This window comes from Notothenia rossii, assembly GCF_949606895.1.
Source record: "Notothenia rossii genome assembly, chromosome: 7".
In the NCBI taxonomy this organism is placed as follows: Eukaryota; Metazoa; Chordata; class Actinopteri; order Perciformes; family Nototheniidae; genus Notothenia; species Notothenia rossii.
In genome coordinates, this window is record NC_136905.1 from 40,514,220 (window position 1) to 40,522,821 (window position 8,602).

The window sequence follows — 8,602 nt, forward strand, 5'->3', positions numbered from 1 at the left end:
GGCTGAGGGACAGACTCGGGGGCAGGTTCTCAGGAATTTCTTGGCTTCTCTCCCCCGAGCCAGAAAAGGAACACTACAGCTTGGAAACACTTACTGTTCCTGAAATTAACAAATCTGTTGGGCATCAGGGACCTGAGGCAATTGTGGCAAGCATGGCATTGTCTGAAGAGCAACAGAGGGCAATTCAGGTGGCTACCACTGGTCAGCAAACCAGCCCAAACTGGCATTTGTTCAGGAAAGGAAGGTTGACTGCCAGCAACTTTGGAGCTGTCCTGAGGTCAAAGCGTGTGACTGCTTCCTTCATTGCCAGGGTGCTAAGGCAACAACAGGCCCTTGATGGTGTTTTGTCTGTACAGTGGGGGACTATGAATGAATGTGAGGGCGTCAGGGCATTCACCACTGCAACTCAGATGCAGGTCCATGAGTCAGATTTGTGGCTCTCCCAATCAGGAATGTTGGGGGCATCTCCAGATGGTCTGGTAGGGTCTTCCGCTGTGCTGGAGGTAAAGTGTCCCTACGGAGCAAGGGAAATGACAATTAGTGAAGCATTGCAAATCAAGGGCTTCTGTGTCAGTAAGGAAGGAGAAACATTCAGCCTGCGTGAGGAACATCCTTACTGGCACCAAGTGCAAGGTCAGCTTCACTTCACTGCAAGAAAGAAGAAGAAATAATAAAATTATGAATTGTTTTTAATTTACATTTACTCGCCTTTGCAATGTTGTGGTTGTTAGAGTGTTAGGTTTTCTGTCAGCTCGTCTGTTGGGAAGATATCAAATATAGTTTCATGGAAGTCACATCGTCACATATACTGTAAGAGCATTAAGACATACAGTACATAGGCTAAAACAAAACATCTAAAGATATAACCTTGCACTTTGATAAGTCTCGTGAACATTTTCACTATTTTGACATTTTTATAGATGAAAATTGAACTAAAGAAATAAATGGTAGATTAATCCATATTGAAAATAGGTGTCAGCTGCTACACTAATTCTAATAGTTATATTTCTTAATTAATTAAGATAAGATATTACTGTATTGATCCCAATTTGGGAAATGTTTGTGTTGCAGCAGCATAACAAGAAAAACTAAATATAAGTTATTATATATACAAAAGTATGTGAGGGATGGAATATTAAATTGAATATAAATGTAAAATGTACATGTGATTTTACGTCCAAGAGAAGCTATGGAGCAGAAAGTTCTCTGCCAGCCAGAGGTGATTTGTTATTAGTTCAATATGTCAAACTGATTTCCCTGACTACAATCTTTAGTTACATGGTGAAACGTTATGCTGCTTGTACTAATAAGACTTATCATATAAGCCACACAAGTTTTAATAGGATGTATTCATTATCTTTACTTGTGTTGCGGTCTTTTCAGCAGCGCCATCTCTATAACGGCGATACAGTCACTACCCATTATTTACATTTCACCGTGACATGGACAAAAATGTAACGTCAGCTTACCTCATGGCACGAATCCAGACTCTCCTTTGGAAAACATTGGCCGGGAAACGATAGAACAAGCACGTTTCATGCGAAGACCTGTGGCTGCAACCCGGAGCAAAGCAACAAACCATTGCGTAGCTAACTAGTAGCGCTAGCTTTAGCTAACGTTAGCCTACGAAACGAACTGCCGAGTAAAATTGGAAAACACTGGTAATTAATTATTCTATAATTTGTAAAACTACGGTGTTAAAAACGACAATTTCAAAAATACAGATTCTAATGGTCAGATATAGATATACAGATACTAAAGATAGGCAGGTACTTGCTTTTAAGCAGAACACAGGGGAAAACAAACTTAGCGGGAGTGTTTACGTGTTCGGCGTAATGACGTACAACGGCCTCGACAATTTCTGTAGTCCTATTCAGCCATTCGGTAACAACCATCGTTTTTCAGACACGTAAACTTTTCAAAAATCCCCAGTGGGGTCACTGCTGATGTATTTAATGTCGTAGAACAAAACGTCAATTACCTCTTAAATTTGTGTCAACCACAGACCTTATTTCGAGCTATTTTCCAAAACCCTATGGAAAAAATGCATTGCTTTTTGAGGAAGGAACCGGAAGTGCTAAAAATGCTAACTTACTTCCGGGTTTTACGACGCGTCACTGCGGCTCTCTATTAGGGCTTGAGCACGAAGTGTGCGAAGACCTATTGTTATTGGTATGTTTCTTATTATTATTACCCGTTCGATTCAAACCTGTTTTTGAGGGCTTTACAACGCCATTCATGCAGCGAAATTTTGCACAGACATCAGGACTGGTGAAACATTTTACATTCTCGAGTCAATGGGTTAAACATTTCCCACATGCTCGCTAGCGCCACCTATATGTAAAACATTTTAGAAAAATGTCCATAGTCGCACCGTAAGTCGGATGCACCTGATATTTTGCACACTTATCCGGGTGGACCTGCTTTACATAAGTCCTTTTGAACCCTTAAGCTCTGCCTACTTTGTTTTTCAAAAATTAGCATAATGTTAAAAACAGTGAATTATTATCTTACATTTCAAATTTGAGTTTATCAAAACCAATCTTAGTATACAGCATCGGTGGAGGGTCACACACATTACAGTAGGAAATGAGCATGTTCAAGTAATAAATATGGCCGCCATTAATAAAAACGTATTAGCAAAAAGGTGTGACTTAGAAATAAATGCTCATAACTCATCAACAATGTATCCATTCACCACATATTTTGGTGGATACGTTCAGTCTGTGTTGGGGAATAGGCACACAAAAGCATTTTCATTTTGGACTATAGGGGTGCCAAAAACACCGCCAATTTATAAATCAAGAACGGATGGACGAAATACAACAATCTTTTTTTAGACATACTCTGGGGGTGACTATGAACTGACGTTTAAAGTGTCGAAAGAAATGCAGAATGTGAGCGTGGCCTATATATTTTTTTACATTGCGATAGCATAAAATGAGCTTCGGACGCAAAACTTGGGACACACGTCACAGCCCACGACCTTCTTGCGAATGTAAAAGAAAAACGTAATAAAAAAACAAAACTGCTCACTAGTGCCCCTATTGTGTGGTAGTCACATAAAGTTTATCAGAACTTCACGAAATATTTCAAATTTGCTTTTTTCATGCATTTTAAGGACAATTTTGCGTACTCCTCCAAGGGGAATGATCAGCAAAATTCCAATCCAGGACAAGTTCAACCCCTCTCCAATATGATGCCTAATTGTGAAGCAAATATCTGATAGCTCAATCGTGGTGGTCGTAAGCTTACAGCGAATACCCAGTTTTTGACGATTTCCATGTCACAAATTAATCCAAACTACTCGCATACAGTTTTACCGATATTCACAAAACGCTGCATTGCTCTTATGAATCTGGACATATTTCAAATTGCCTTCAATTAGCCCGGCCCCCCCAAAAGTCGGCCATTTTGAGAAATGCGCGTTTTTCATGCATTTTAAGGACATTTTTGCTTACTTCTCCTGTGGGAATGAACGGAATAATTCCAATCCAGGAGAAGTTCAGCCCCTATCCAATATGATGCTTAATTGTGAAGCACATTTTTGATAGCTCAATCATGGAGGTCGTAAACTAGCAGCGAATACACCATTTTTGACAATTTACATGTCGCAAATTACTCCAAACTACTCGTGTAAAAAATTTCCGATATGCACAAAACGTTGTATATACATTGCTCTTATGAATCTGGACATATTTCAAATTGCCTTCTATTGGTCCGGCTCCCCAGAAAGTCGGCCATTTTCACAAATGTGCGTTTTTCATGCATTTTAAGCATATTGTTGCCTACTTCTCCTAGGCACATGATCGTAAAAATTCCAATCCAGGACAAGTTCAGCCCCTATGCAATATGATGCTAAATTGCGAAGAAAATACTTGCTTTCTCAAACGGGGAGCTCGTAAGCTAACAGAGAATGTAGCATTTTTTACAATTTACATGTCAAAACTAACTACTACGTTTCCATTTTTGGAAACATTTACAAAGTCGCACCGTAACTCTGAATGACCTGACATTTTGCACACTTATTCGGGTGGACCTACTCTACATATTATATCCTTGAACCCCTAGGCGTCGCCTACTTGATCTATTTTTTATTAGCATAATGTTAACCTCTTAAGTACGAGGGTCCCCCCAGTGGACCCCCCCCCCACCGTTTTTTTTACGAGACTATGTCTCAGGGCTTCTTAACATTTATGAAACTATTAATGTTCCATACCTTTTTAACGATAAGAAACTCAGCTAACTAACAATATGAACAATTCTTTGCTAAAAGAAACACAAGAGTAATACCAAGCCTTTGAATTAGCATGGAGCGAAAAAATGCTAACTAATGCTAACGGACTTTTGCACAGCACTCACGGTAGCAATGCACTTATTACTTATCGTCACTGCACAAACAAGATGTCTGATTAAAGCTGAGACTCCACAGATTCCACACATGTAATGTCATCCCTGTAGGACCCGAATTGCGGAGCTATCAGCGAGAAAAGAGAAAGTAAACAACATCCGGTTTCAAAAATATTACAATAATTACGTTTTACCTTTTTTGATTTGTGATCAAAAATTGTGTTCACCGGAATAAAAACGCCACTCAAGGTTAATCCAATGTGTTTGTGTCACGTATCATTTTTTACTGATAATCTACCATCATATTTATGGCAATATACTGGGTATAAAGTTTTGCCGTCCAGGCTTGTACTTTCAGATGTGCTTTGATTGATTGATTGATTGAAAAGTTTATTAACAGCTTGTATATTGGGTACAGTACAGTACAGCTCAAAACATACAATTGTTAAGGGGATGCAGACCAGAGAAAGACTTTCGTCTTGTTTACATCAGGGTCCCCCATTTCCAATTCATCATATCATTTAAGACATACAAGACATATTTGACATACAGATGGCTTATTTACAATGTACATACAGGTGTTTTTTTTACATACAGATGGCTTACTTACAAATTTCATTTTAGATTTCGTTCTAATACATCCTAACCGGACATTTAAGACATACCAAGTCTACAGATATACAGTTAGTAACAGAGTCTAAAATGCGAGTATATACATAGATGGGGGGGGAAGCTGTCCATTGTAAGACAGGTTGAGATTTTTACCATTACCGGAGCCAGTTTTGCAATGCTCTCCCCCGAAGGTGCTCTTTAAGAGAGGCTTTGAAGGTAAGTATAGTTTTACTTTCCTTTACAGTAGTGGGAAGAGCGTTCCACCTTGATGTGGCATAATTGCGAAACGTGTATTCCCCTTTTTTTGTGCCAAATCTGGGTTTTACATGATTTGTGGAGCTCCCTCTGTTGTTATGATCATGATATTCCTTGACCTTTGGGAAGAATTTTGACATGCACATGGGTACCATAGAGGTGTATTGGATCTTGTAGACCAGGCCCATTGCAAGTAGCTGTACTCTGTCGTCTACTCTAAGCCATCCTAGGTTGTCAAAGTGGGCAGAGGTGAGGTGGGTTCTAGATGAAAGGTCAAGCAGTAGTCTGACCAGTTTATTTTGTGATGTTTGAAGTTTTATTTTTAGCGCCTTGGAGGTGCTATGGTACCATGACGTGCAAGCATAGTCATAGTACCCTTGAATGAGTGCTCCTGCCAGAGTTTTCAGGGTGTTTTTGTTTACCAGAGAGGAGATCCGGTATAGGAATCTAGTTCTTTGATTGACTTTTTTATTACATTGGATGCCATTTTGTCACAGGAGAGGTTTGCCTCAAGAATAGATCCTAGGTATGTAATTTCCTTCTTACTTGTGACAATAATGTCACCCACTGCAACTGAGAAGTCGTCGGATTTGCTGAGATTATGTTTCGAACCGAAGAGAATGGACTCTGTTTTACCCAGGTGTAATGATAATTTATTATCGGCGAGCCAGGTGCAGATTCTGCCGAGCTCGGAGCTGAGGGTTTTTTCAACCTGCAATCTGCTCCTGTCAGAGACCAGCAGGGCCGAGTCGTCCGCGAACAGGAACAAGTTGCAGTCACATGCTGATGACATGTCATTTGCATAAATTAGGAACAGTAATGGACCTAATATGCTTCCTTGTGGAACACCACAGCTCACTGGGAGGGGGGGGGGACAGAGTACCGTTTACCTCCACCATCTGTTCTCTCCCCTCCAGGTAGGATTGCATCCAGCTCACCGATAGTTTATCAAAACCAATTGCTTTTAGCTTGTCAATCAGAATGGGGTGATTGACAGTGTCGAAAGCCTTTTGCAGGTCCAGCATCACCATGCCGCAGTATTTGCCCTCGTCCACCTCTTGTTTGATGTGGTCGTTTAAATAAAGAAGGTATGTTTCAGTGGAGTGGGATGTTCTAAAGCCAGATTGAAATTCATAGATTAGTTTATTGTCCACGAGGTACTTTTCGACCTTTTCATATACAATTTTTTCCATGACTTTCGAGATGGAGGTAAGTATAGAAACAGGACGGTAGTTGCCTGGGTCCAATTTGCTGCCCTTTTTGTGCAGGGGGGTTACTCTTGCAATTTTGAAGTCTTTGGGTACTTTTCCCTGTTTTATGGAGAGGTTAATTATGTGAGCTATGACTGGTGAGATGGCGGTTGCTGTGTCTCTGAAGAATTTGGAGGGGATATTGTCGTGGCCAGTGGCCTTGTTAGGTTGGAGGGCGCTCAGTTTAATGAGTACCTCTGCTGATGTTACCCTTGCTAGACTGAAATCATCTTTGCGTACCCCTAGGTTTTTGTAGTAGGTCATGATGTGATCTACTCCAAAAAGCCCTGAGTGGGAGGGTAATTTATTTACAAGAGTTGTGGCTATGTTTGAGAAAAAAATGTTCAAGTACTTGGCCGCGTCCAGTTTGTCTGTGATGAGCCTGTTATCTGTCTTTATGTTTAAGTTCGAAAATCTAGTTTTTAGTTTTTTACTGCAGCCAAGCTGGTTATTGAGTAATTTCCAAAGTTCACTGGGTTTATTTTTGTTTTCCTCAGTTTTGACATTGATGAAATTCTTTTTGGCAGTTTTGATCATGGAGCTTACGTCATTTCTTAGTCTGTTTCTTTCAATTTTAGTTCAGTCATGTGGGCCAGGAGTTCACTGCTCGTGCTTTTGGAAATCATTGACTGACTTTTATGAAACTCAGAGCATTTTTTGTCTCTGGTTTTCATGGCGGTTAGTATGCCGGAGTGCATCCACGGCTCTGCGCAATTTTTTACCCTGGTTGTTCTTAGGGGGGCCAAATCATTGAGTATTGCAGAGAATTTATTTTTGAAACCAAGCCATGTTTCTTCAACTTGCGTACCACCGAGCTCATCTGACCAGTCCAGGCTCTCCAGTTCTAGGTTAAAGGCCTCGCTAGAGTAGTTTTTGAGGTCTCTAGATATGACTGTTTTGTGACAGCCGGCCTTTTGTTTTAGCCTTTTGCGGGTACAGAATATCATATAATGATCACTTAAACCACATGCTATAACCCCTTTACTGGAGATCTTGGACTTGTCAGAGGTCAGAATGAGATCAATGGTAGTCTGTGTTGTTTCACATACCCGGGTGGGTTGGGTGATTAGCTGGCTGAAGCCGTGTATATTACAAATCCTACTGAAGGACTTGAAGACGGACGTGTCTTTACGTTGCATATCCGTGTTCCAGTCTCCAATAATAATTGTCTCTACATCCCCCACCTCAGCCAAACACCCATCTAATGTATCATAAAAGTCACTCTGTTCCGGTGGTCTATAGATTGTCCCGACTATTACAGATTTAGCATTGTCAAAAAGAATTTCAACCCAAACAGATTCAATATTTTCATGATGCAGGTCAGTACGGTTTTTGAAATTGGTGTCTTTATGTACATGCAGACACCACCTCCATTCACGTTCCTGTCCCTTCTCACTACAAGATAATCTTCAATTTCAATCTCTGAATCTGTAATGGAATTGTCCAATTTGGTCTCAGAAAAGCATAATATGCTTGCCTTACCGTTCATGAATAGCTGCCTGAGTTCAGCCAGTTTGTGTCTCAGGCTGTTAGTGTTCAGATGAAAAATATGTAGTCCATTTTTGTTGCTTAAATGCACAATGTCGTCAGCTTGCAGATATTTGTCTTTGTCCATTACAGCAACCGGCTTGCGGCCTGCCGTGTTGCTTGGAGCGGTGGGATGGTGGCGGGAGGGAGGCTCCGTTGTAGCTTTAGCCGTTGATATGCTAGCAGGGTGGCTAACAAACTGGCGGATATTTGTTCCCTCGGATCTCGGTTCACTTCCTCTCGTCACTGCCTCATGCGTGTCTGTCTGCCGAGGCGTCCGCGGGGGAATGTCGAAGTCTCCGTTGATTCCTCGGTCTCCGCTGTCTCCACGGTCTCTGTTGTCGTCGCGTAATTGTTGCTGCAGCGGAAGAGATGCTAGTTGTGATGCTAGTTGTGATGCTAGCTCCTCGAACCTGCAGGACTGGCTTCTTGTCTGCACCGGGCCCGGATTCAGATGGATGTTGTTGGAGATTTGGAGGATGTTGAAAACCAACCTCGTCTCCGCGTGTCGTTTGCTAAGCTGGGTGAATTCGTAAAAAAGGAAGGGATTAAGAAACACCAGAATACAAGTTAAACAATAATCTTGCTTTAATGATATACAGTAACAG

The 8,602-nt window shown here is 41.0% G+C and overlaps 1 long non-coding RNA gene across 1 annotated transcript; it reads right to left on the reverse strand.

Moving 5' to 3' along the window:
• Window positions 1-227: 227 nt before the first annotated feature.
• On the reverse strand, window positions 228-1,910 carry LOC307013746. Its single transcript, XR_013801043.1, has 3 exons — window positions 1,470-1,910; window positions 709-756; window positions 228-514 (listed from the first exon to the last, which is right to left on the reverse strand). It is a non-coding gene; the product is annotated as an uncharacterized lncRNA (long non-coding RNA).
• Between the last annotated feature and the right edge of the window lie 6,692 nt (window positions 1,911-8,602).